This window comes from Heterocephalus glaber, unplaced genomic scaffold, assembly GCF_053883595.1.
Source record: "Heterocephalus glaber isolate CG9 unplaced genomic scaffold, H.glaber_assembly_v1.0 deba00000071, whole genome shotgun sequence".
NCBI classification, from domain to species: domain Eukaryota; kingdom Metazoa; phylum Chordata; class Mammalia; order Rodentia; family Bathyergidae; genus Heterocephalus; species Heterocephalus glaber.
Window position 1 is genome coordinate 25,697,136 of NW_028258137.1, and position 26,845 is coordinate 25,723,980.

Below are 26,845 nucleotides of genomic sequence, written 5' to 3' on the forward strand. Positions count from 1 at the left end.
TAACTATGCACTGAACATGAGTGTGCTGAACTATATAAAACAAATACTAATGGACATGAAAAGTCATATATGCACTCATACAATAGTAATGGGGGAACTCAATACCCCACTGTCAACTAGAAAAAAATAAGTAATGAAATACTAGAACTCAAACAAACTCTTGAATAAATGAACTTAACAGATGTTTGCAGAGTGTTCCACCACACAAAATCAGAATACACATTCTTTTCAGCTGCACATGGGTTGTTCTGCAAAATAGACCAAATATTCACTCATAGAACATGATTAAGTAAGTGCAAAGGAATTGAAGTTATCCCCTGTATATTAATAGACCACACTGCTATGAAATTAGAGATCAGTAGCAAAATAAACCACAAAAATTTCATAAACATATGGAAATTGAACAACACACTTCTGAATATCCAATGGGTCACAGAAGAAATTAAAGAAGAAATCAGAGAGTCCCTATAATTAAATGACAATGACAATACAACATGTTGGAATCTATGGGACACGATGAAAGCACTCTTATGAGGGAAATTCATAGCAGTGAATGCACATATTAGGAAAACAGAATGAGCCCAATTAAACAACATGATGCTGAACCTCAATTTATAGAAAAAGAAGAGCAAGACAAACCCAAAGCTCATACAAGAGACCAAATTATAAAGATCAGAGCAGAAACCAATTCAATGGAGACTAAGAGAACAACATAAAAAATTAATGAAGCCGAGAGTTGGTTCTTTGAAACAATAACAAAAATTAACAAACCTTCAGCAAACCTTATCAGAAAAAGGAAAGAAAAAGCCCCAAACCATGCAATTAGGAATGAAAAGGATGAAATTACAATGGACCCAGCAGAAATCCATAGATTCATTAATACCTACTTCCAGAACCTATATGCCAATAAGATGGAAAATACAGAAAAATGGACAGATTCCTAGATACATATGAATTACCAAAGTTGAATGAAGAAGATCTAAAAATTCTAAACAACCCAATATCAACTAATGAAATTGAAAACGCAATTAAAACTTACCAAGCAAGGAAAGCCCAGGTCTTGATGGCTTCACTGCTGAATTCTACAAGACATTTAGAGAGGAACTACTGCCACTACTGTTTAAACCCTTCAATAAAATTGAAAGGGAAGAAATGCTCACAAATTCATGCCTGAAAGGAAGCAACACCTTGATCCCAAAGCAGAGAAAGACCCAACCAAAAGTAGAACTGTAGGCCAATCTCATTAATGAACATAGATGCAAAAATCCTTAATAAGATACTGCCAAATAGAATGCAGAAGATTATCACAAAGATCATACACTCTGACCAAGTGGGATTCATCCCAGGGATGCAGGGATAGTTTAACATATGCAAATCAAAACCATATCAATAGAGCCAAGGACAAAAACCACATGATCATCTCCATAGATACAGAAAAAGCATTTGAGAAAATCCAACAACATTTATGATAAAAACCGTACAAAAAATTGAGATAGTCTCTACCTCAATCTGATAAAAGCCATCTATGAAAAACCAACAGACAATATCACACTAAATGGTCAAAAACTGAAATCCTTCACACTAAAACCAGGAACAAGACAAGGATGTCCACTATCATCACTCTTGTTCAATATAGTTTTGGAAACATTAGCCTAGGCAGTTAGACAAGAGAAAGAAATAAAAGGAATAAAGATAGGAAATGAAGAAGTCAAATTGCCACTATTTGCAGATGACATGCTACTGTATATAGATGACCCCAAGAACTCCACCAAAAGTCATCTAGACTTAATAACCAAATTCAGTAAAGTATCTAGATACAAACTCAATACAAAAAAATCAATAGCTTTACTCTACACAAACAATAGGCAAACACTGAGACAGAAATAGACAAACAATTCCTTTCACAATAGCATCCAAAGAACTGAAATACCTAGGAATCAACCTAACGAAACAAATCAAAGACCTCTTCTCTGAAAATTATACCACTCTGAAAAGAGAGATTGAAGATGATATCAGAAAATGGACAGACATCCCTTTTTCCTGGTAGGAAGGATCAACATAGTAAAAATGACCATACTTTCAAAACTGCTATCTGGATTCAATGCAATCCAAATAGAAATCCCTGCAGCATACCTCACAGACTTGGAGAAAACAATTGAAAAATTCATTTGGAACAAGAAAAGACCTAGAATAGCAAAAGTATTACTAACCAGTGAAGACAAGGTAGGGAGTATCACAACCCCCAACTTGAAACTATACTACAAAGCTACTGTGATAAAAACAGCATGGTACTGGCAAAGAAACAGACCTGAGGACCAGTGGAACAGATTGGAAAATGCAGAAATAGCTCCAGACACCCTCAGCCACCTCATCTTCGATAAAGGAGCAAAACACCCTCAGTGGAGGAAAGGTAGCCTTTTTAATAAGTGGTGCTAGAAAAATTGGGTTTCAACTTACCAAAGATTAAAAGTAGACCTACATCTCTGACCATGCACCAAACTAAAATCGAAATGGATTAAGGATCTAAATATTAAAATAGAAACGCTGAATTGCCTAGAACAGAGGTTAGGTAGAACCCTTGAAGACATTGGTATAGGAAAAGATTTTATGAACAAAATCTCAGCTGCCCATGAACTAGCACAAATAATCAACATGTGGGATCTCTTCTTATTAAAAAGCTTCTGCACAGCAAGAGAAACCACCAACAGTCTGAAGAGACAACCCACAATATGAGAAAAAATCTTCAGCTGCTCTTCCTCAGACAAAGGTCTACTCTCTCGAATCTATAAAGAACTTTTAAAAAATCAGACCTCTCAAATTTAAAGAACCAATCCAAAAATGGGCATATGAAATGAACAGATATTTCTCAGACAAAGAAGTGGATATAGCAAATAAACATGAAAAAGTGTTCAACCTCACTGGTTATTTGAGAGATGCAAATGAAAACAACACTGAAATTTGACCTCACTCCAGAAAGAATGGCTGCTATCATGAAATCAACCAAAAACAAATGCTGGTGGGGCTGTGGGAAAGAGGAACCCTGCTCCACTGCTGGTGTTAGTGTGGACTGGTGCAACCACTGGGGAAATCAGTATGGAGATACCTCAGAGAACTAGGACTGGAAGTCCCATTTGACCCAGCTATTCCCCTGCTGGGTATCTTCCCAAAAGAATTAAAAGAATCATACAACAGTGATATATGTGTACCCATGTGCAACAAAATTTGTAACAGCTAAAACTTAGGAGCAGCCCAAATGCCCATCAACTGGAGACTGGATAAAGAAAATGTGGGTTTTTTTTTTAATAAAATGGAGTACTACTCAGCCATAAAAATGAGATATTAGAGACATTTATAGCTAAATGGATGCACATTGAGGCGATACTCTTAAGTGAAATAAACAGGACACACATTTGTAAATAATAAATAGTTTCTCTAGTGTGAGAATCTGAAAGTGTAAAGAAGGAATAAATGGTATCATAGATAATGTGAAATAGGAAGAAAAGGAGCAAAGGTTAGGGGAAGTGGGAGGGGTAGGGAAAACGAGAGAAGGGAATGGAATTAATATGAGAAAATGAAAAAATGGAAACAAAGTCCTTTTAAAATAGGGAGGGATGGAGGGGTTGAAGGGAGTGCAGGAGAAGGGGGAAAAATAAAAACCAAGAGAGATTATGTAAAGGTGAAATTTTCCATTGATGAATGTCATTGTATCGTATACCTAAATTGTACCAATAAAATAAAATTTTAAAATAATGGGACTAGTACTTACAATGAAGTGAGCAATGCAATATAAATTATCTTTACTTCTTTACTTAGTAATAGATTTGACAGTAGGCTGCTTCTTTGAATTTAATGTCTGTTCAAAGAGGGAAACTGTCTCAGTTTTGGAGTATTTCAAGGCTCTTATTTTCTACTGCAAAAGAGATGTGAGCATTGACTTCATGTTTTTCAAATTCTAAAGGATTTGAGAATGCTGAGATCTATAAATAAAATCCCTTGAGTTTAGCCTGCATATATAACTCCTAACTGAATTTTCCTAGCCACTGTGTTGTAGCAGGTCAAACATGTTATATAAAAAAGAAAAAATTTCCAATAATGGTGAGGAGATGCAGTTAAATGGAGCAAACAGAAGATGATTTTTCTTGGCAATGTGTAAATTTTCACATGAGAAATTAGAGATGCACCAAGGTTTCCCCAAGCAGGAAAACACACAAGGAGTGAGTTATATGGAATGAGCCAGCTTATTCTGGAACATCAAATCTGAAACCCCTGACAAAATGGCATCAGGCATTAAGTTATATTCTGGAGAGGAAATGCCACTGAATATACCTTGACAGTCCATCTGGTAAATATGAATGTCATTTAGCGGTCTATTTCCCAATGAGTGGCATGCTAACATCTCAATAAAACAAGAATGCGGGTCGGGTGTCAATCATTCTATGCCTTCTCAGTTTCCAAGGGACTCGTCTTATCTGGAATAGTGTGGAAAGAATTGCTCTCCTCCTGAATAGATGAAAATAGTGAAGCACCAAGTAACACACCCTAGAATGCCCTCAATAAATTCAGTCTGCTTGGAAAGAAACTTGGCAAATGTTGGCTGATGTTTTCTTAATGAACTAATAGAATCATACCCTTCTTTTTTTATTTACTATTCTTAGTACATCTGGTAGATGGAGAAATAGTCCAATAGCTATTATGAGTCTTCTCTCTTGCTAGTCTTACAATAGAAGCTTGAAAATATTATTTACTTATTTATCTTCTCTTCCAACTAAGTATTCACTTGTCAGTTTGAGCTAGTGAAACAAGGAGAAGTCTGTTGGGGTAGTGGGATAAATGTAGACCTACTCCTGTGTCTTCCCCAACCCACAAGCCTTACTGCCTTTAAAAGTGGATGTGATACCTAACATTCCATCGGGCATCCTATGACATGAGGCAACTAATCCAGACTCTACCTGACAAGGTCGAAAGATGGACTTTATCAGTAAAATACTCAAAAAATAGGTTTATATATAAATTTTAAATATGAGAAATATTGTCCGAATTAACCCTGCAGAGAAGAGAAAGACAGAGTTAAAGTGAAGAAAGACCTGAGCTGCCAAGAGAATTTTGAGCCAGGGAATACAGGTGGCTTGTAGAAGCTAAACACAAGTCATAGCTAACAGCAATCAAATAAGTGGGAAAATTAGTCCTCAATCATATGGAGCTCATCCCTGAAAACCACCTGAGAAGCCACAGAAGACTCTTCCTGAGATTCTTTAAAAAGAAATAGGCTGGCCAATACCTTGATTTTAGTTTTCTGAGACTCAGAGCAGAGAATCAGCTGAGCCCAGCAGATCTTTGACCTTCAGCACAGTAAGATAATTGTATTTGTGGGTTTTTTCCAAACCAAGTTGATAGTAAGTTTTTACAGCTAATAAGAGACAAATACACATGCCCAAAACAATTAATTTATGCAATATTGTGTGATAGAAAACAGCCCATTCTAGAGAGTCATATAATAAAAACAATAAAAACAGTAACAAAAAGGTAATAATAGTGACAAATATGAATGAATATTTGTTATTATTTTGTGTCAGGATCTGTTCTAGAACAAAGAAGAGATTATCGGACTGTTTCCTTCAAATTCATGTCTTGACAGGTGTAATAGATAATAAGAAAATACAAAAGAAAAATATTTGTTATACACATAATTAAAATATAGTAATTTCAAAGAAAATTGCTTTAAAAAATTTAGACTATATGGTCAGGAAAGTCCTCTTTGTGGAGATCATAGCAAGAGAAATCTGAAATAGGAAGAAAGAGGCAAATAAAACTTTGTGAGGAGGACAATGCAAAGACTTGCAAAAGCACAGTGATAGAAACAAAGCAGAAGCACTTGATGTCAAGCAAGTGGAGCCTTAGTGGATGAGAATGAAATGATACACGAAGTCTTTAAGAAAAGGAAGGGAAAGACGAGTGAGGATAGGGCCTCCTCATACATGAACTGCTTGTATTTTATTCTCAGGGTGATAAGCAGTCCATTGGGAGAAATGAACTAAACCAAGTGTAAAATGATCACTGAAGGTGGATAGTGTCAGGTTATTTTGGACACTGATTAAATAGGACTCTCTGTAGTATTTGTTATCGAGTGGAAGGTAAGAATATAATCAAGAAAAACTTTAGATTTTTAATTTGAGCAGCTGCATGGATGATAATTCAGAAAATTAAGATGGGAATGAACTGAGAAAGCTTAGCAAGTGGAGTAGATAGACTGGAAAATCAATTCTGCTTTGGCTATTTTAATTTTGGGAAGATCATTAGCTAGTCTCAGGGATGATTTGAGTATCTTTTGGGCAATGTTTCCCACATTTAATTTTAATACATTATACTTATTTTTTTGGTACATTATACTTATTTTTGATTATTTCTTAAAACTATTTGCACGTTCCTTGTTTATTTATTTTCTCTAAGTAAAATCTATTTTCACTTATAAAAATGTGTTTTAAAAGGCAATGTGAGGGAAAATAAAAAATATATCTACTTTTTTGAAGTAGTCATATAAAAGTAAGTCATAAAAATAACTGCATTGGGCCAGGGATTTAGCGTAGTGATTCTGCTGCCTGCTTCACAAGTGCAAGGTCCCAAGTTCGATCCCCAGTACCAAAAAAATAAAAATAAAATAAAATAACTGCACTGTTAAAAAAAACTATTATTTTGACTTGCTTTCTGTCACTAAACTGATGTTCTGAACATATAGTCAGATTACTTTATTACAGAACAGAGGGAGGGCACAAAAGGAGAGAGAGAAAGAAAAGAGAAATTGAGATATTAGCAAGTATTAATTTGATGTCACAGTATTTACAAAATAAGACTTGGCCTTTCAACTCTAGTTTCTATTGATTATTTCAAGAATATTTTCTCTTTTTAGGTGATTTATAGTGTATAATGCCAGATCTATTTACTACTCAAATTTTTCTCACTTAGTGCCTATAATCATTGGGTGGTACATGGCCTACATTTTGAGAATATTCAATATTCATATAGAACTTCTAGATAGAAAATTAATATATGATGAGAGGAGGAGGCACAATGAAAACTCCAGAACACTCATATATTCCTGACTCTCAAGTGTTGGAAGGGCCAATAAAGTTTTCTAAAGGAATTAGAAATTTATTATGCACTAGACACTAAAATGATACTTATATTTGCCATATTTAAGCCAAAAATATTTGTATTGAGCTAACCAACTACTTGTTTTCCATTATGATGCCAGATCTGCCCTCCTAGTTTGTCTATCAGATTGGGTTTTTCTATAACTCTTCAGTCCAAGATAAAAACATTTTTCTTGCACTAAATACTTCCTCAGCTAATCACAAACATATTTTGTCTATCATCTGGTTCCCCAGTTGTATAACTAACCTTGGGTTAATATTTTTTGTGGGAATTATCACAATAGTCTCCTTTCACCAACTTGGCTCATGCCACCTTCTCTCTCATTCAGAAAGCTTTTCACATATTTCTTTTTCCAGGATCACCTCTGTACAGATTTAGAATACCAGGCTATCTTAACCTTGTTTAATAAAAATACTGGATAGATTATGTTAGAATAGAGAGTTAAAATATTTTAAAACATTTAATTACACCTTTCTTTTCAGAGATAATTGTGAGCTTATGTGTGTATGGGGGTTGAAGTGGGGAATCTAGGTCTGGTGATTTCTGCTACTCAAATATTTCTCCCAAAGTCAGTGATTCAATGAGAAACATAATAATTTGGTCTCTCTCTCTCTCTCTCTCTCTCTCTCTCTCTCTCTCTCTCTCTCTCTCTCTCTCTCATTCTTTGCACTCTCAAGTCTCAGTACATCATCTAGGTATGAGGAATTGCTAATTATATTTGCTAATTATAACTGATTGAAACAGCTAATTGGAGGAGACTGCTGCATTATTAAAAGGGAAATAAGAAGTCCTATTCCTTCCTCCCTTTCTGAAACACTTCGTACAGCAAAAACTTTTTAAAGTTCTCCCAATGAATTGGTGAACTAACATGGCTGGTTATACGCTCACAAGCCCAGCTATCAATCCTAACTTTTCAGTTACTTCACAATGATTAAATTAACAAATCAATCAACTGCTATGTAGCATCCACATATTAAAAGCCTAGAATTAGCAATCCCAGAGTGAACTCTTCTTCTCTAGTTCAGTTTCATCAGAGAAGCCCTCCATCTGAAGAGGAGGGCTTTCAAAAGTGGTGGGTGACATGTAAGAGGCATTTCCAACCAGGAGTAAGGGGTAACTTACTCTCTTGGGTGGGCATTTGAATCACGAAACCTACCACTTCCTCTCTTCTAAGATTTTCTGTACAGCAGCTTCTACATATGAAAAGGAAAGCCAAATCTAGAACAATTTTTGATGTTATATTTGCAACATATACACAGCCTTTATTTTTCACACAGTTAACCAATTTTTGTCCATTGTGCATCTAATGGAGGCTGTATATTCTCTTTTGACACTCCTAATTATTTCCACTTTGGTGTACAAATATTATTTTCATAGACCTGTACTTTATTCCTAGCATCTGCACCATTTTTCTATTACTTATCCAAAGTTGAATGTAATAAAATATATACATCCTTTTACACATTTTGTTTTATATAAAAATATACTTCTGTAGCAATCACAGTTTGTAACAAAGCTGAAATTTAACTGTGCCTCACAACACCATTATAAACTAAATCAGAATATTTATTCATCAGCAAACATATTTGGTGTGCAAGAGACAACAGCAAAATATCAAAGTATGAAAAATGAACTCTTTTTATTTTAAAATCAATTGGCAGAAAATCAATGACCTCTGATATAGAAACCTTATGCTCACCTCTAGAGACCTCGGTATTATTGCAATGGATTCATAAATCATGAAAGTAAATATTTGTTCAATCAACAAATGAAAACATTATTGAGACTAGTCTTTTAAAGAGTTTAGTGTTTAGCATGTGGCTACATATTTCACAATAGTTCTCAAAGTGTGTGTCTTCTATCAGCATCATCAGGGTGTCTTGAGAATGTACAATGAAATTTCTCATATTTCACTTCAGATGCACCGTATGAGAAATGACGTAGACAGGCCCTTGAAATCTTTGTTTTCAAAAGCCATCATTTAATTCTGTTGCACATGAAAATGTTTAAGACATATGTTTTGTAAAAGATGTATAAGAAGCACTACTTTGGCATCAGGGTTCATAACTGAAATTTATCCTAATGATATTGTGATATAATTATGGATTGTGAAAGTATCTAAAGATGTATCCAATAGGATACTCATCATAGAACTACTTATAGCTGTGATAAATGATAATAAAATGATGGATTTTCTATATAAAGAGTAAAAAATGGGAAATATTAATAAATCATTATTTAATAAAAGGAATTTTAAGTAGTAAGCCCAAGATTACTACAACTTTTCGAATGCGTACAAATTACTACATGTAAGAGTTAAGGCTCTGAATAAAAACAATCAAAATATTTAAAGCCATATCTGTTCCTAGGTTCATGAATATGTATAATTTTTTTTTTGGAGTTTCTGTCAAGAGTTCTAAATTGGGCCGGAAATTTAGCTCAGTGGTTCTGCTGCCTGCCTTGCAAGTGCAAGGTCCCAAGTTCGATCCCTGGAACCAAAAAAAAAGTTCTAAATCAATGTATGTATATGTGTGTGTAAATGTATGCATCTATGTGCATTCATATATACAGGCAAACATATATATATGTATATATATATATTCACGATTGTTTTCAATTAAGAAATTTAGAAAATGTCTATTTAAAAAATAAGAACAGATACTAATTATAATCTTTTTTCTGGTTCTAAAGATGTGAAAAATATTTTCACTTAATATAAGCATAAAAATAAGGTTTATTAGTTATTCTTGTATGACAGAGGCCACTCTTCATGTTTGACACCATGTTAAGATAATTTTAGTAGCATATTTACATTTGAATACACATAGAATGAGACAATGTTCCTCATGGAAATGAAAATTACACTTTATACATAAATTGTGTAACTGAGGAAAAGAATTAGTGTACAAATATGTACCTGGGATTAGGGATTTGTTTTGTCTGGAGAATTTAAGTTTTCATTAAAATAATGTTAATTTCAGTTGCCTGATAGTTTTTTTTTTTTTTTTTTTGAAACAGGGTCTCACTATACCATTCAGATTGGCCTTGAACTCACTATATAGCCCAGGCTGATCTCGATCTCACAACAATCCTCCTGCCTCAGCTCTCAACCTCCTGAGTGCTGGGATTAAAGGCATGCACCACCATGCCAGGCCAGTCTTGAAGTTCTGTCTCCATAAGTTTCTTTGTTTTCCTTTTTATTTATGCTTTCTTTAGAAGAAAAATAGACTTGGTAGAGTTAAATATGTAGTAATGACATCTTGAGATTTTCTTTTACATTTCCTCTCAATATGCTTTTTTTGATGAATGAACTCTAAGAATTCTGATAACTCTTTTGAGTGCCAGTTCTTTTCATGAAAAACTACAGTTCAGGATTTTCTATTCTTCTACTCTTGAGTACATTTTAAGACTGGGAAGAATGGGCCATGGGTGTAACTTCAAGTGAATGGAAGTAAGTCTAAGGTTCTTTACAAATAACTTTTCTTCCCAGGAGCCAAATATATAGGTATGTTTTCATGTGGCAACAAATAAAAGTGAGCTACTGTTTCCAAAGCTTTAAATAAAAATGATTTCCCTGGAGAAATAGTAAACTACTTGTAAAACAACACAGTTAAAATTCAAAGGGATTATTTAAAGCTTTTCCTCTTTTCTCATGACCATCAGACATTCACAATATCTAAGGTATTTTTGTTGTTCTGGTCCTTGTTTTGATGACAGAGTCCAAATGTTCTTTAGCTATCCAAATTAGTTGACAAATTTCAGACATGATGATTGAAAAAACATCTATTTTTTACATTTTGCTTTAATTTCAAAGTGTTACCCATGTTTTCCTTTTAAAATTGAAACAAGTATTATAATAATTAATTTAATAAACAAGAAAAATATAGTTTATGATAATCATATCATTAATCACCAACTTGTAAAAATAATGAAACTATCAATATGAGATAATGGGCAGTATAAAAACATATTTTTTTCTAATGAATTTTGATGAGACACCATGTTTAGACCTTCCCCAAACCAATCTGTTTACCAAATGGATATATAGGATACCTGATTTGTTGTGGAGGTGGTGGTGGTTGTTTTGTGGGGCTGGGCATCAGACCCAGGGCCTCTCACAACAGACAGGTCCTATACTAAGAAGAAGTAGCAAATCTGATAAGCATAAGACAGAGGTCCAAGTCCTTAATAAAGGCAATATTAAGAGTTCAGAAAAGGCTCAGCAAACAATAGGAGATTCTAATCCTCAAAACCCCTTGGTAGCTTCCCCTTATGTCATTACTGGTGTGTGGTACAACTTTTGAAAGAACTGCAAGTGATGACTTAAAAATATATATATATATAACATATGTGGTTCTGCCACCTGCCTCACAAGCGGAAGGACCTGAGTTCGATCCCTGGTACCAAAAAAAAAAAAAAAATATATATATATATATATATATATATATATATATATATATATAAAACATAAAAGATATGAGCCCTTTTCTCATTCTTTAACTTTGTTGCCTTAGATCTCCCTATATCTGCAACATAATTGTTAGCTTCTCAACAGAATAACTTCAAGGAGAAAAATGCTCACCCACTCCAGTTACCAGGATATTTAAGAGAGCATTTTAACTTATTTTCAAAGGTTTATTTGCTGCAAACATGAAACTGATTATAATTTCTCACTGTATTATATTCTAGTGTTCATGTACTAATCCTTATTATATTGGCATGAAATTATGAAAAGAATATCAGAACTATTTTGTGTTTATTCTAAATATGCTAGATAAGCCATTTGCATAATGTAGCTGAAGCTTTATTATTTTTCTTCTCTGAAGACTGGAAATGAGTTTACTTAATATGAGATGATGGCTTCATGCAACTATTAGGATTAGGTAATGTTGAAAATAAGAAATCAGTAGGAAAAAATTCCTAAATGTCTATGGAGCTTAAATATATAGACTTCAATAACATGGTTACAGAAGCTAGTTTGACTTAGTCTTTTGCAAAACTTGATAGACTTCTACATTCTGTAATCATCCTGTCCACACCACACTAGAGGGCACGACGTATGTGATCTCTGAATATTTCTTCTGTAAATTCACATGGAGCCTTTTTGTAATTAAATCTGGGTAGTATTTTCATTGGAAATTGTAAAGTACATTAGGAGTACTAAGTTTGCAAATGTCTACTACTAGAGTTACACAACCACAACCACACAAATAAAGAGAAACTACAGGCTAATACACCACACACAAACACACTCACACAAATGCACATGCACACGCACATGCCCACATAACCCCAAAATATTTTCATTTCTTTATTCTTTAACAAAGAATTAAAAAGAGCCAGGTGTGGTGGTGCACATTTGTAATGCCAACTACTTAGGAGGCTGAGGCAAGAGAATGCAAATTCAAGGCCAGAAAATTATTGACTCCATGTCTCAAAATAATTAATTAATTAATTAATTTTTTAAAAAAGAGATGGAGGCTTAACTCAGTTGTAGCATTCCCCTGGGTTCAATCTCCAGTTCTATCAAAACAATAGCAGCAACAAAAATAAACAAACAAAAAAAAGTGAAAGATGCTCCCTGACTTTAAGTGACTCATGGACCATGAAATCAGAAACACAGAGGTTTGAGTCTGACTCCACTTTAGCTATGAGGCCATGGATGCTTCTCTGATTATTCATCTGGACAATAAACGTAGTAACACCTCTCTTGTTGTATGCCTGGATATCTGGTAATATCTTTTCAATTTCCAAAGACTGACTTCTTCAAATTAAAATGTGTAAAAATGTATAATAACATTTTTCAAAGTGGCAAAACTACCATCTTGCTCTTCTACCTTCCATGTTTTGAGTACGAGACACTTGCCACTGATAGGCTTGACGAGACTGGTGACTGAATAGGGTAAAGAAATAAGTGGCAACATTGTCAAATATTTTTTACTTCAATGTTAAAATTGGATAATTTTATGCTAAAATTGAATAGAGCCTTTTAGAAAAAAATTATAAAGCAAATTCCCTTTTAAATTCAAAGTCATTACCTCCCTCTTCTCTATAAAAATCTCCAAAATTCCTCAACTCTATGTCTTATTTATAGGGATCTGTCTTTTCAATTCTTCTTTAAAAAATTAAAAAATACTCACAGAGCTCAGTCAAAACCAATATCTGACTTACCAGCAACCATGGGTGAATGTTTCTGTAACAGTTAAACCTTGAGTCTGACCAACATAAGTTAACACTGTCGACCTGTGTTCTAGCTGTGTGACCATGGAAAACTGCCTATCCAGTATGAACCTGTTTCTTCATCTTTCATTGATCCTACAGCAGCTCTTCTGGTCTCCTTGCAGTTGATCTGCACCCTATAAGCACTCGCTGGTTTTTATGTCAATCCCCATAAATTACTTTTGCTTTTTCTGTAAATTCAGAAATAAAGAAATGATATAGTATGTAATCTTTTGTACCTGGTTTCCAAAAATAATGTTCTAGAGTTTTGTCCCAATTGTTTCCCGTATCTATAACTCAATCTTTTTTAGTTGTGAGTACTATTCCATCCAGTAGATAAAAGGATAGTTTCTTATCCATTCACCAATTGATCGATAAGTGTGGCTACTCTTCTCTGTCCAGTTTTTATCCTTTATGTACTTTCTTACATAAATGTATTGTATAGGCATGCATTTTTATGGATTTTGAGTAAAATCCTAGAATCAGAAATGCTATACCATAGGTAGAAGTATGTTTAACTTTATAAGAAACTGCCAACCAGTTTGAAGAAGAGAGCTCTTACATTTTCTGAGTATTTCCCACATTCAGACTCCAGACTATTCACAGGGATCATCTTATCTAATCTTTTAACACTGTGAATCAATTGATATCTTTATCCCTGATTTTCAGAAGTGTAAATTGAAGTTTTGAGAGGTTAGAAAGTGTGCCCCAAATCACACTGTTAGTAAGCTCTGCTATGAGAATTTGAAGCCAGGATCTTGCATAGGAGATAAGGCATAGGCAGTGGAGAAAAGGCAGACCTAACTCGTACCCCAAAGTGAAAAGATCTGGCATGGAATTTCAAAAGTCTCAATTAGAACCTGTGATACAGCCTAAGTTGCTCTTAGTAAAATCATCTAATGGGTTGGAAGTGGTTTATTTTTGTATCTAGAGAATGTTCCCATTTCTTACAAGTTACCCTTGACTAGTGACATGCCAACACCAGAGGAGGTGGGTGCTGAGGCACAGTTTTATTCTGCGTCCAGTGGAGGCAGTTAGTCAGTCTCTGCTGTTTTGCAGAGGGCAGCATGCATCACCACTACCCTACAATTAACCCATCTGAATTAGGTTTCCAATTACTGTCTGAGGAAACCGGCAGAGCCTTTTGGGTTTTCTCCATCAAGGGCTGAATAAAGCATACATTTACATGTAAATGCCTTCTTCTCTCCTCCTCAGCCTGCTAATGAAATATTCTGCACTGCCTCACTTGCTGGGTTACACACATATTTTGAATAGGAAAATGCCTATGATGGAGAAAAAAAAAATTAAAGCAAAACTACCTATTTAAAAATAACCCTTGGAGAAAGCCATTTACCTTTCTCTTCCCATTTATTCCATTACTGAATACACATCTGAGTGCTTACCAAATGCTAGAGGCTCTGAGAGTTATTGCTGATGATCAAGAACATGAGACCCGCCCTCAGGGAGCTTCCAGGATCCTAGGAGACCCAAGTGTAAAATTAATGTTTAAATGAATATATTTTCTTAATTTCTTTGAATATTGAATTGTGATAATTGCGGGGAAAGGAAGCACTTAATAGAGGAAACTGACCTAGGCTGATGCCAAGAGATTTCCCTGAGGAAACTACAAGGCAGGTAACTGAGTGAGCTGTCAGAATGATGATATTAACCAGGGTTTGCTCTCACAGACCGCTCACTGTGTGCCAGACACAGCCTTGAACATCTTACAAGAATGATCCACGTAGCTTCATGAGGTGGGAACTGCTGTTATTTACTCTATAAGATATGAATGTGCAGCTAGGACTCAAACCAGTGTGTCTAGTACCAAATAACAATGATTGTTGTTACTTTTGTTTTTCAAAAATTATTTCAAATTGGCTGAAGTGTAGCTCAGCGGTACAGTATCCCTGAGTTCAATCGCAGTCCCCCCCCAATACTTCATATTATAAGGTATTTTTCTTTATTTAAATTTCCCTAATTACTTTATTAAAACATTGAATTTGTTCCTTACTACAAACATGTTAAAATATTTACTGTATGAGAAAAATTTTTAATTTATTAACTTACAAATGTTAGAACTTATTTTTTTTAAACTATCAATCACTAATACCCACTAATAACTACTAACCACCAGGAACTTTATGCGTTGTTTGCTCCCAGCCTTCTTTGAATGACTTTTTGCATTTCTATAACATAGATTTTTTTTTTTGGTGGGGGGGAGTCAAGGTCTCACTAAACCGCTAGGTTTCCCAGGCTCTCCTCAAACTTGTGATTTTTCTGCCTCAACCTCCAGGTAGATGAAAAACTTAGGCAAAGGATATTTAGTGACTTGCAATTAGTCACTGAAATAGAAAGCTGGGAATAAATGGGAGTAGAAGCCAAGTATGTATGTGTTGCTACAGATAATGGGCTGCCTTTCTCATTTTAGTATTAGTGTACAACTGGTATCAAAGTAAAACTGTGCATACACTGGGACTCAGTCAAATTTCTACTTCTTAGATATCCCCAACAATCCCTAGAATAGGTTCATGTTCATATTGTAAAATAAATAAATTCCGATCAAATGAATAAAATGAATCAAGAAATGCTTCCAATGTCTTTGCTTGATCATCCATTCACCAACCAATATTCTCACTATTTTTTGTTTGTTTGTTTTATTCTTATATTGGGAATGAGTTGCCCCAAATCTTTAAAAGACGTATTTGTTGGGCCGGGAATTTAGCTCAGTGGTTCTGCCACCTGCCTTGCAAGCACAAAGTCCCAAGTTTGATCCCCAGTACTAAAAAAAAGACATATTTGTTTAGCTTAGTTAAATGATTTGTACTGTAAATTTATTTTATTTACTTTTACTTGTTTGAGACAGGGACTTGTTATGTAGTCCAAGCTAGTCTTGAACTCACTATGTACTCTAGAGTTGTCAGTACTCCTGCCTCAACCTCCTAAGAGTGGTGGACTTATAAAGATGTGCCACCACACCTGGCCCTACATTGTAAATTTTATTTATTTATTTATTTATTTATTTATTTATTTATTTATTTATTTTAGGACTGAGCATTGAACTCAGGGCCTTTGCACTGAGCTACAATCACAGTCCTTTTTATTTTTACATTTTAGTTTGAAACAAGCTCTCATTAAAGTACTAAGTTGCCCAGGCTGGGCTCAAACTTGTAATCTTCCTGTCTCAGACTCCAAGAATGATGAGATTACATTAGGTTTGCAAATTCGTATAACTGCTTTCTTGTGCAGTGTGTTCCCTGAGAATTTCAAAGGGAAGAGACTTCCAGAAACCTGCAATGAAGTTCACTGTTATCCTTTGAATTTTTTCATTTGACGTTTTCCAAAATCTCTCTTTAATTTCCCTCTCTACTAAGATTTCTCTCTTCCCTTTACTGTTGTTTAGGAAAATTTAAAAAAGTATCTAAAGCTCGGCTGTGGCGGGGGGCACCGGGCTCACGTGCCCACGCGTGCCACAGGTTTGCCACGACTGCTCTGTGACATGGCAGCTGATGTTTCAGATCCTCAGAGACACTGTCCACATAAGCGCCCTCACGTCTGTCAGACCACACATCCTGTTGTGAGTTCTGTAGCAGCTGCCACAGCATCTCTCTAGAAGCAGGGAGCTTTCACAATCAGCCTCTAGGGAGGTTTAAAAAGGGCAGGTAACAGTGCTGGTGCTTCGTATTCTGCCTTCCGTGGCTCACTGCGCCTGCCTCCTCTTCTACAGAGCAAAATTCTGACTCCCCAGCCTGCTCCTGAGTGTTTTCTTTTGCTTGGCCTCACATCAGATCACCATCTAATCCAGCCCAGAGATTTTTCATTAGATTTCATTACAGGACATTACAGCTTTTGTCGCACGGCTGTGCTCTCCATGGAGACTTCAGCGAAACTGTGCCGAGGAGTTAAGCGAGCCAAAATGCAGTGATAGTGACACTGCTACCATATCTGATTTTTAAGCCAGTAAAAGAGAAGAAGTCATGTTTATAAATCTGAGCACACAGAAGGTGCAAAAATACCTTACGAGAAAAATGATGTGATAATAATAATAGTAAACAAGAGCAGAAACTGCATGCTTTGAGAGAATTAATTTGTAGACCTATTCCTTCAACACTTATTTTGCTACCTTCCTGCGCAAGACACAAATGTCAAAAGGAAATATAATAAATTGTCTTCGTACATTTTTGTTCATTGGACTAAGTCCAGGCACTATATAGTTGAGATTATCTGGCTAAATCATTATCAAAACTTCATATATTCTGCTACATAAAGAAAGGTAATGTTTGTATCTCTAGAACAGCATATATATAATTTAAATAGAATTTCAGTAACTTGGTTGACCACTCCCCTCCACTGGATCTTCCTTAGAACAGGTGATGGGTATTTTCATATCCAAAGACGACAGTTTCAATTTCAAAGGTAGAAAAGTAGTGTTGACTAATATACAATTGCAGTAAAGATTTCCTGAGTAAGTAGAGCTATTTATTACACATTGTAATAAAGAAAAACTATCTAAATATTGCATTCTGTCAACTGTTTTCCTTCAATTCACTTTGTCTATCTCTGCCTAATATATCTCTCTGTCCCTAGCTCATTTTAAATCCTAGCTCTTCACCTACACCACCACTCCCCTTCTTTTTCTGTCTGCTTTCTTTCCACCTCACCCCTCATTTCTGTAGCTCCACCCTTGGCTCATGGGAATCCTTCCTGATATAATGCACTGTGTTGCCCACTTTGCCTATCTACTTTTTGTCCAGGGTCCCAACGGTCTCCCCAGCATTATCAAAAAATATCTTCCTTACACCCCAACATGCTCAGGAGACAAAGAAGAGATTCTCCCAATGGTGATGTTAATCCCTTTCTTTTTTCTTGTCATGGTTCCTTTCTTTACCTCCACTTTTAAAAATGGAATGATATCAGTTAATCCACATAGTCCAATGAGGAACTACTTGTAACTGGTGGCATAATTTAAAAAATTATAATACAATAAAATTGCAAACTGGAAACCTATACTCGTGTGTTCAGATTTACTTTTTATTTACAAGTGAGACTATCATTAGAGGAATATGATGGTAGATCTATAGAAATTTCTATATTTGGAATTATTCAGTGGTGGACAGTGGAGGACATAAGTAGATTTTTCTACCCTGCCTGCCTGATAAATGATAACCTGATATTTTTAAACAAAACATTAATCCAGGAAGGGAGCTTCATGGTATAGTTTTGTAAGCTGCAACATTTTAAAATATTTATTTTCTATTAATTTCAAAAATGCCAGTCCAGACTTTCCATTTGTTCAAAAATAATCTTCATAATTTCTGAAATAGTGCAAAAACCACAACACATTTAGCTTGCTAAGTTAACTCATACTATATTAAATATTGTAATCTAATACAACAAAGATATTTTTATTTCCCTAAAGAGACATGCCTTTCTCATTTCCTAAATCATATTTTTTGACTTAACACACTTCTGGTGTGGATAGAAACAAGATGCTCTCATTGCAGTGTAAAGTGTAAAAAAACTTAAAATTAAAAAAAAAAACAGTAAATAACTCTAAACCAAGCTGTGTGGTATTTTTTTTTCACAGCTGGAATACTAGTTTTTATTACAGCTCAACTGGCATTGCAAATTAAAATTCATCTCTGTTTGTTAAACTGCTACTTAAAATGGCTTCCACCAACTGTTACAGTTGAATATTATGTTGTCATTTATGCATTTAGTGGAAATGGTTCAATAGCATGAATATTTAAAAATGAGTACACAGAAAGTCCTTTTCCCCCCATTGATTTTCAATAGTTTACTAATTAAATTATGCTTTGAGTTCTTGGTCAAACTTGGCTTAATTTTCACTGGTGCTAAGGCAGCTGTCGGCTGAATTAATTAAATGGTCTTTATAGGTACATCATAGCTTTAATTGTCTGCTTACAACCAAGCAATGCTTTGTTATTACCTCTCTGTTATGCTACCCTGAAAATTTCCCACTTATTAGAATTAAGGACTTCTGCAGTGACAAGTCAACTCCTCCATACAATAGGTGACATGTTATCAAAACACAAAAACAGGATTTTTTGTAAGTTTTAGCATTTATTCTTATTGAACACAAAAAATGCACAGATTATATTGATTGAATTGCATTTGAATGTTCTCAAAGACTAAGGTCATATGTGTCTAGAACTGTCTTTCTATTACGTATTAGTGAAATAAAACAAACCATAATCACTGTCACAATATATAGGCATACAAATGTAGCTTATTAGTTCTTCCATTAATACCAATAATCCTTATTACAGTAGTCCCCTCAGCCATTTTTTTTACTTACTGACATTAAATAATAGTACAATAAAGAATTAAGATATTTTGAGGAGGGAGGAGACCACATTCATTTAACCTTTAATATTGTTTATTTTTATAATTTTTAATTTTAGTATTAGCTATTGTTGTTAATATCTTACTGGCCTAATTTTATTTATTTTTTTAATTTTTTAATTACTGGCCTAATGTATAAATAAAGTAAGCTTTATCATAACCAGGTATGTATAGGAGAAACATAATACATATGGATCTGGAACGTATAAAAGGCTTGGTCTTCAACTTGGGGCTTTCAGAAAATGGAAAAAAACTCTAAGGACTTGGGGCTACCGAGAGGTTGTAGGTAACTGAGGATGTACCACAGGAGACTCTGCAAAGCTGGACTCTTTCTCACTCTCTCTTTGCTTCCAGGCTGCCATGAGATGATTACATTGCTTTGTACTTGCTCTCTGCCATAATGTGCTGCCTCCCCGCAAGTCCCAACACAAAGGTCAACCAACCATGGACTGAAATTTTCAAAACCATGAGTGAAACAAACTTTTCCTAGTTTTAAGTTGATTGTCTCAGTTATTTTGTTACAGCAATGGAAAGCAAAGTAGACCAATCAGGTTTAGCGCTACCCATGGTTGCAAACATCTACCAGGATCCTTCAAAGTTATTCCCCATGGATAAGGGAGGGCTCTTTGTGAATGTTGCCTGACATCCAGACAGATTTAATCACACACTCATCTGAGTCACTCAGAATCTCCTCCATCATTCTGTTGTTATTCTCACTATAATTGTTGTTAAATTTTCCTTATGCATGTGTAACAGAAGGAAGATAGAGAAATATAACCTATTCTTCATTACACAAGATTGCCTGGCACAGGTTTTCTTTCTCTATAGGCACCTGCCACTATTGAAATATTGAAGTAAGACATTTATGACTTGTCTGAACCATCAAGGAAAATAATAACAGTGCTCTTAAGTTTTTCTATCAAAACTCCCTCTTCTTACCTAAACTTGAAGTCATGTTTCACATTTGTTTATTTCTGACTTCACTAGCCTCTCTTTTCCTCAGATAATAGAACTCCCTAGAGGACAATTTATTTAAAAATAAAAGTAATTTCATGTTCATTATTTCTTTATGATTTTCGTACCTTAACTTCAAATTAAAAGAAAACAATGTCTTATTACAAGCCCTGTGCTGAGAAAAAGGAGTTAGGATCAAAGACATAGGGTCACTATTTTGCTTCAGAAAATAAAAATGTGGTTACAATTAACCATTATTTTGCGGGGTCATCAAAATTGCAATTCATCTCCTATTTTACAGAACAAAGAAATTCTACCTCATTATGTAGATTGTTTCTTAAAGGATCAGGTTCTTCATAAGTACTTAACACTGAGAAGGGCACAATACATGTCTAATTTGTAACCCATTCATTTTTAAGTGTTTTATCCTATAATACACCAAAAAAGATGGCAAGAGGAGAAAGACTGCTTTGTGATAGTTTTTATATCCACTAGTAAGAAAAATGTTAACCTTTTCTTCCTTTAATATCTCACTAGAAAAACATTTTTTACCTGGGATTCATCCCCTTAGCTATCTGAATCACACTGTATGTGGTGAATTCCAAGCACATGCTTTTGATGTCTGTAGTAAAATGTCATCTGTGTGACAGCTTGCATTTCACTTACTGTACATACCTTAATAATTCTGCCTTATATTCTTCATATTGTTCAATATTATGGAAACTGAGCAATGCAAAAATTAGATGATAAACAGAAGTTTACTAGAAAAATGGCTCAAATAACATATTAGATGGCTCTGGAACCATGATATTTGATAGATCCAAGAAGTGAGCTCTAAGGCAAACATTGATAAAGGATGCTTATATTAATGAAACTATTATTTACAAAAGGATGATAATCACTGATTGCATTTCATTTTTAAAGAGTAGCATATTTGCCTTTGGACAAATGAATTTCTCATCATTGTTTTACTAGTGGGCAAATGCTTTCCTATCTATTACATTTTATAAAATATAAAAAGGAGCAGCCTACTGCTAACCAACTGGAATATAGTATGTCCAACCTGTAGGGTTTTCTTTTCTTCTTCTTCTTTTTTAAAGGCTGAAATAAATCATTCTGAGGAGTTTGCTGTAACTTTATAACTTCAAAAATTCAAATAATCATGTCACATCTGAAAGTTAAAAACGATAAACACTCTGTAGTTGAGACAAAAGAAAAATTATTGCTTTATTAGGGAATATAATAAATGTAGTTTGAATCATAGGTAGGATTTTTATATGATTATCTTTAAGGTATATTAGATAAGCATTTTCAAGTGTATCCTTTGAAGTATTTTCTCTAATCTCAGGGATTCCTAACAAGATTTCATACCATTTGTAAGTGCTACTGAAGGAAACTATACCTATATAGAGAAGAAAGTAGTTGCACACACACACACACACACACACACATAAATACACACATGTCAAGAAAATGGTTAAATATGATGCCAAAATGGCATGACTAGAAAAGACTTGCCATCATAGTTGAGTGTGGTGCAGGACAATAAGCATGACCGTAAGTAAGAATGGGATTTTTGTAAATAAGGAAGGGGAAGGGGGGTTGAAGGGAGGGGAGGGGAAAGGGGAAAAAAGAAAATCAGGATACATTATGTCAATGTACAAATTCCCTATGATAAATGTGATCATTATGCATATTGAAATTGTACCAATAAAATTAAAAATAAAAAATGAAAAGGTGATAGCATTTTCGGTGGATGTCATTAATTCGTACAAGATATATGGTTGAGAATTATAATAACATAGAAAGAAATTTTAAAAAGAAAAAGTATGAACGGTTTTGTTTGGAAAAAAGCTATTTTACCTCATCCTTATGTAAATTATGCTATAACTGCCGCAACCCTGCAGGAACTTCACTGACTTTTCCCATGCTATACCGTCTATCATCCACCCATTAATTCATTGAAGTACTTACTGAATCTCTTTGCTAATGGAGCATACAGCAGGGAAGGCTTGGTTATTAATAATCAATGTGCATTTATAAATTGTGGGAAGAATTTGAAACAAAGGAAGAGGGCCTCATGAAAATAGAAGACAAGGGCCGGGAATTTAGCTCAGTGGCAGCTCATCTGCCTCACAAGCACGAGGTACTGAGTTCGATCTCTGGTACCGGGAAAAAAAGAAAATAGAGCACAAAGAGACGTAACCCAGTGTGAATGAGGAAAGAAGGAGGAAGTCGAATGAAACTTACCAAAAACAGTGATATTCAAAACCTAGTTCTGTGCATTATGAACTCTACAAAGTGGGAACCATTAGCCGGATTTGTGTATTGAACACCTGACATGTACCTAGTACGAGTAAGAGACTAGATTTTTTATTTTATTTAAATTAATTAATTTAAACAACCAGACGTGGTCTGTGCAGTATTAGAGATGTTAAAATATTCATCTGTTCCCATACACATGGTACTCCCCTACTTCTGGGAGCTGCACATACCGTTGAGTTTCTCCTCAATAAAATTTTGTGTACTTAAAGGGCGGTGGTGGATGCACTCAGGAAGGAGGCCAGGGCAGAACTCCTCTGAGCTTGAGACCAGCCTGCTCTATGCTGTGAGTTCAATGTTAGCCTCAACCATATAATAAGACCCTGTCTCAAAAAACAAAAAGCAGGAAAATAATTCTTTAATGGAAAAAAAGAAGACACAAATTCTGATTTCAATCTACCTAAGATTTTTATTTTACTATTAAAATAGAGATATATTAATTGTTATCTAGAGGAAGGAAGAAAAGAGGAAGGATGGGGAAAAGAAAATCAGAAAAGAAAAATCAAGTCTCTTTAACTTCTGATAGTTTTATAGAATTTTTTTCACACCTTCTGTAAGAGACTTAGTGAAGCAGACTATCTCATCTTTTTGTAAAAAGTTAACTTAACCATGAAGTTAGAGATCCAGTAGCAGAACAATTTGTAATAACTGCATCTTGGAAACAGCCCAGATGCCCATCAACAGAAGAATGGATAAAAATAAATAAATAAATAAAATGTGGATAAATAAAATTTGTTTTTTTATACAACGGAGTACTACACAAAGAAGGATAGGCTTGAGATATTTTCAGGTAAATGGATACAATTTGTGACCATACTTTTAAGTAAAATAAATTGGGCATACAAGTTTAAATATCACATTGTTTCTCTTCTGTGAGAACCCAAAAGCACAAATAAGGACCAATATGGATAACAGATATTGGAAGGTGGGAAGAAAATGTTCAAATGGGAAGGGAAACAAGGCAGGGTGGAGGGGCAGGGAAGGAAGGAAAAAAAATTAATATGTCTTATATACATGTACCAACTCCCCTTGAAGAATATAATCATTATGTACTGCATAAATGTACTAATACAAATGTTTTAAATAAAAGTAAGCTTAAATGAAAAGCTCCAGGAGCAGATTGTTTTGTGTTCATAAGTAGGGGAGGAGAAGCATTTATAAAGCCTCACTCTATTCTTGGCTGGAAAGATCCATAATATTTAATAATTTACATATTGAACATATTAACATATTCTGTCAATCATACTTAGTTATTATCAGTTGCTTAATCGATTCATCATTAATTACTTTATTGATGTCTGCAGAGGTTATAGAGTATATATAGCTCATATGACTTTACTTCCTTTAATGAAACTCAGCTTGTTGTAGAAGAAATAATCATTCATGTAAAGAGTGAAATGATGGCTTCAGACATGGGATCAGATAGAAATATTAAGAACAGGCTCCACGGAAGACCAAGAAGCAGGGAGACCACTCACAAAGGGCACCTAGGGAACTGAAAACTGAACAGCCTTCCAAAAGTATCAAAAAGGATAAAGGGTGAGGCGAGTGGGGGTTGCTAAACATAACAATGATTATCGCATTTGATTTAGATGCTGGTAAGCAGTTTATTATGGCCACAGTATAGAATGAGATAAAAAGAGAAGAAACAGAAGAAATTGGAGAGGCAGCTGGGTTTAGAACATTAAAACCATTGTGTGTAACACTGAAGATTGCCATTTAAAATACACTGAAAATACTGTGTAAAGGACGCCTTTGTTTCTGTGAGCCTAGCAAAATTTCTTTTAGAAAAGTCTTCATCAACCATTCTATGGAATATTGGTGACTTAATCTATCATGAGCCACCATTATATTACACATTTCCATTTTGTTATTGTAGGGATACACCTTAATTTGACTACAGCCATTTGGGTTGTAACTCTTTTTTCCCATCAGATTAGTTGCCCTGGCACACCTCCCAAGCCCTATAGGACAAAGAAAGCCATTAAGATAGTGATCCCAGCATGGTGTCACAGTGTGACTGTTAATCTTGATATATCACCTGCATTGGATTAAGAAGCACCTGAAAAATTAGTAGAGCACACTCCTGGGTCTGACTGGGTAGGTCACGGAGGTATGATTTTGGAAACAGTATATTGATCCTCTATGTCACCATTCCTCTGCTCTACTTCCTGCCTGGCATGAATGACCATGAAGTTTCTACCATGGAGCCAACCAATCATGAAACAAATCTGAAACTGGAAGCTGAATTAAATCTTTCCTCTTTTAAATTGTAGGAGTCAGGTATTGTGTCTCACCAAAGGGAAAGCAGACAACTACAGCCAAAACACTGATGCCTGGACTGTTTCTTAAATGATATCGCACATGTTAATACTGTTTCTGTGAAAGTCCATTCTGGGTGTCTGTGGCCCACCTTTTTTATCTTATCATTGATACCTCTTCCTCCTGCCTTATATTGTGGGGATCCACTTTTCTTTCTGCCACATAAGGCATGCTTCCTCTCTAAGTCCCCAATAAATTGTGCTTCTTGTGATCTTGAGCTGTGTACTTCTTTCTTTGGTGTTTTCAGCCTCTTTAAAACTTGGTGGGCAGTTCTCATACACCAGAACCAGGTTTTTCAGAAACAATGCTACATCTGTAATCTTCCAGTGTTTGATTCATGAACTTGATTTATATTTCTGGCTGCTACCAAGATGTTTAGTAGCTCTGGGAATTATAGCTGCCAGATTTGTAAACAGAGTGTGAAAATAGCAACAATAGAGTAAAACCTGATGACACTATATGATATGTAAAGAAAGCTGAAGTTCCACGGGATGAAGCATATAGCTTTGCTTGGAAGGGGTTCACAGCCTCACTGAGAAGGTACAGTGACCCGGAGAGCATAGGGTCTGAAGCCAAGAGAGTGGTGGGAGACAAAGAAAAGACGAAGAAATCAAGACAGAATAATACATATCAAGATTATCCTTGAAAGTTGGGACCAGGTGGAACCATAGGTTGTCGGGAGCTAATAACACACTCGTTATTTATAGTGGAAGGCAAACAGGAAGAGAAGATGGAGCAAATAGTGCTATAGTACGTGGCCTAAGTGGCCTAGGTAGAATTTAGAGTGACTGATTTGTAATCAGGGGATGCTCAGAAAGGGAACAGGGAAGGATACGAGGTAACTGTCTCCCAGGGCTGTGCCATCCAGGGTCTACAATATTAGTCAGACACAGACTAATCTATGGAGGGGAAAGGGAGTAGGGAGGAGACAAAGGGCCATCCTCAGGCTCTGCCCATGGCAAGAAGGTACCATTCAACTGGATCTTGGTGTAGAGATGTTATCCATAGATCAGTGGATCTATCATGCTTTTTAAAATGTAGAAAGGGTAAGATATTACAAAGAAGTATACAAGAAAGCATCTCGTTATAAAAGAGATTGCCATTTAGGATTGATGATCGATAGAAAATGGGGAGCCTACAAAACATTTTTGAAAAGGATATGACACATGCAGATTCATTTTTTATAGAAATAGTTCCTGTGGAAATTTGGGAATTGTCTGTAGGAGACACTGTTGATATGGAATATGTTTTTTAAAGTAAAAGTGAAGTCTGATAAACAATAATATGCCAGTTCTTTAAATTTTATGATTTTTGTGTCATAAATAAAACATAGGATAATATTTATCAACACAGATATTTAGACATCACTCAGAAATACTATTAAGTTGAATAGATTACTTTTCAGCAGATTAAAATTGTGTCAGATTTAATGATGGAAGAGGCCAAGTTAATGACATATCTAAATTTGTTGACATTAGGATCCATTAATATTTTTTGAGTTTTTAATCATTTACTA

The 26,845-nt window shown here is 35.0% G+C and overlaps 1 long non-coding RNA gene across 3 annotated transcripts in view; it reads right to left on the reverse strand.

The window, feature by feature from the left end:
* LOC147830658 (uncharacterized) overlaps positions 1-26,845 on the reverse strand; it is a 172,457-nt gene that overhangs the window by 106,883 nt on the left and 38,729 nt on the right. The window lies entirely within an intron of this gene.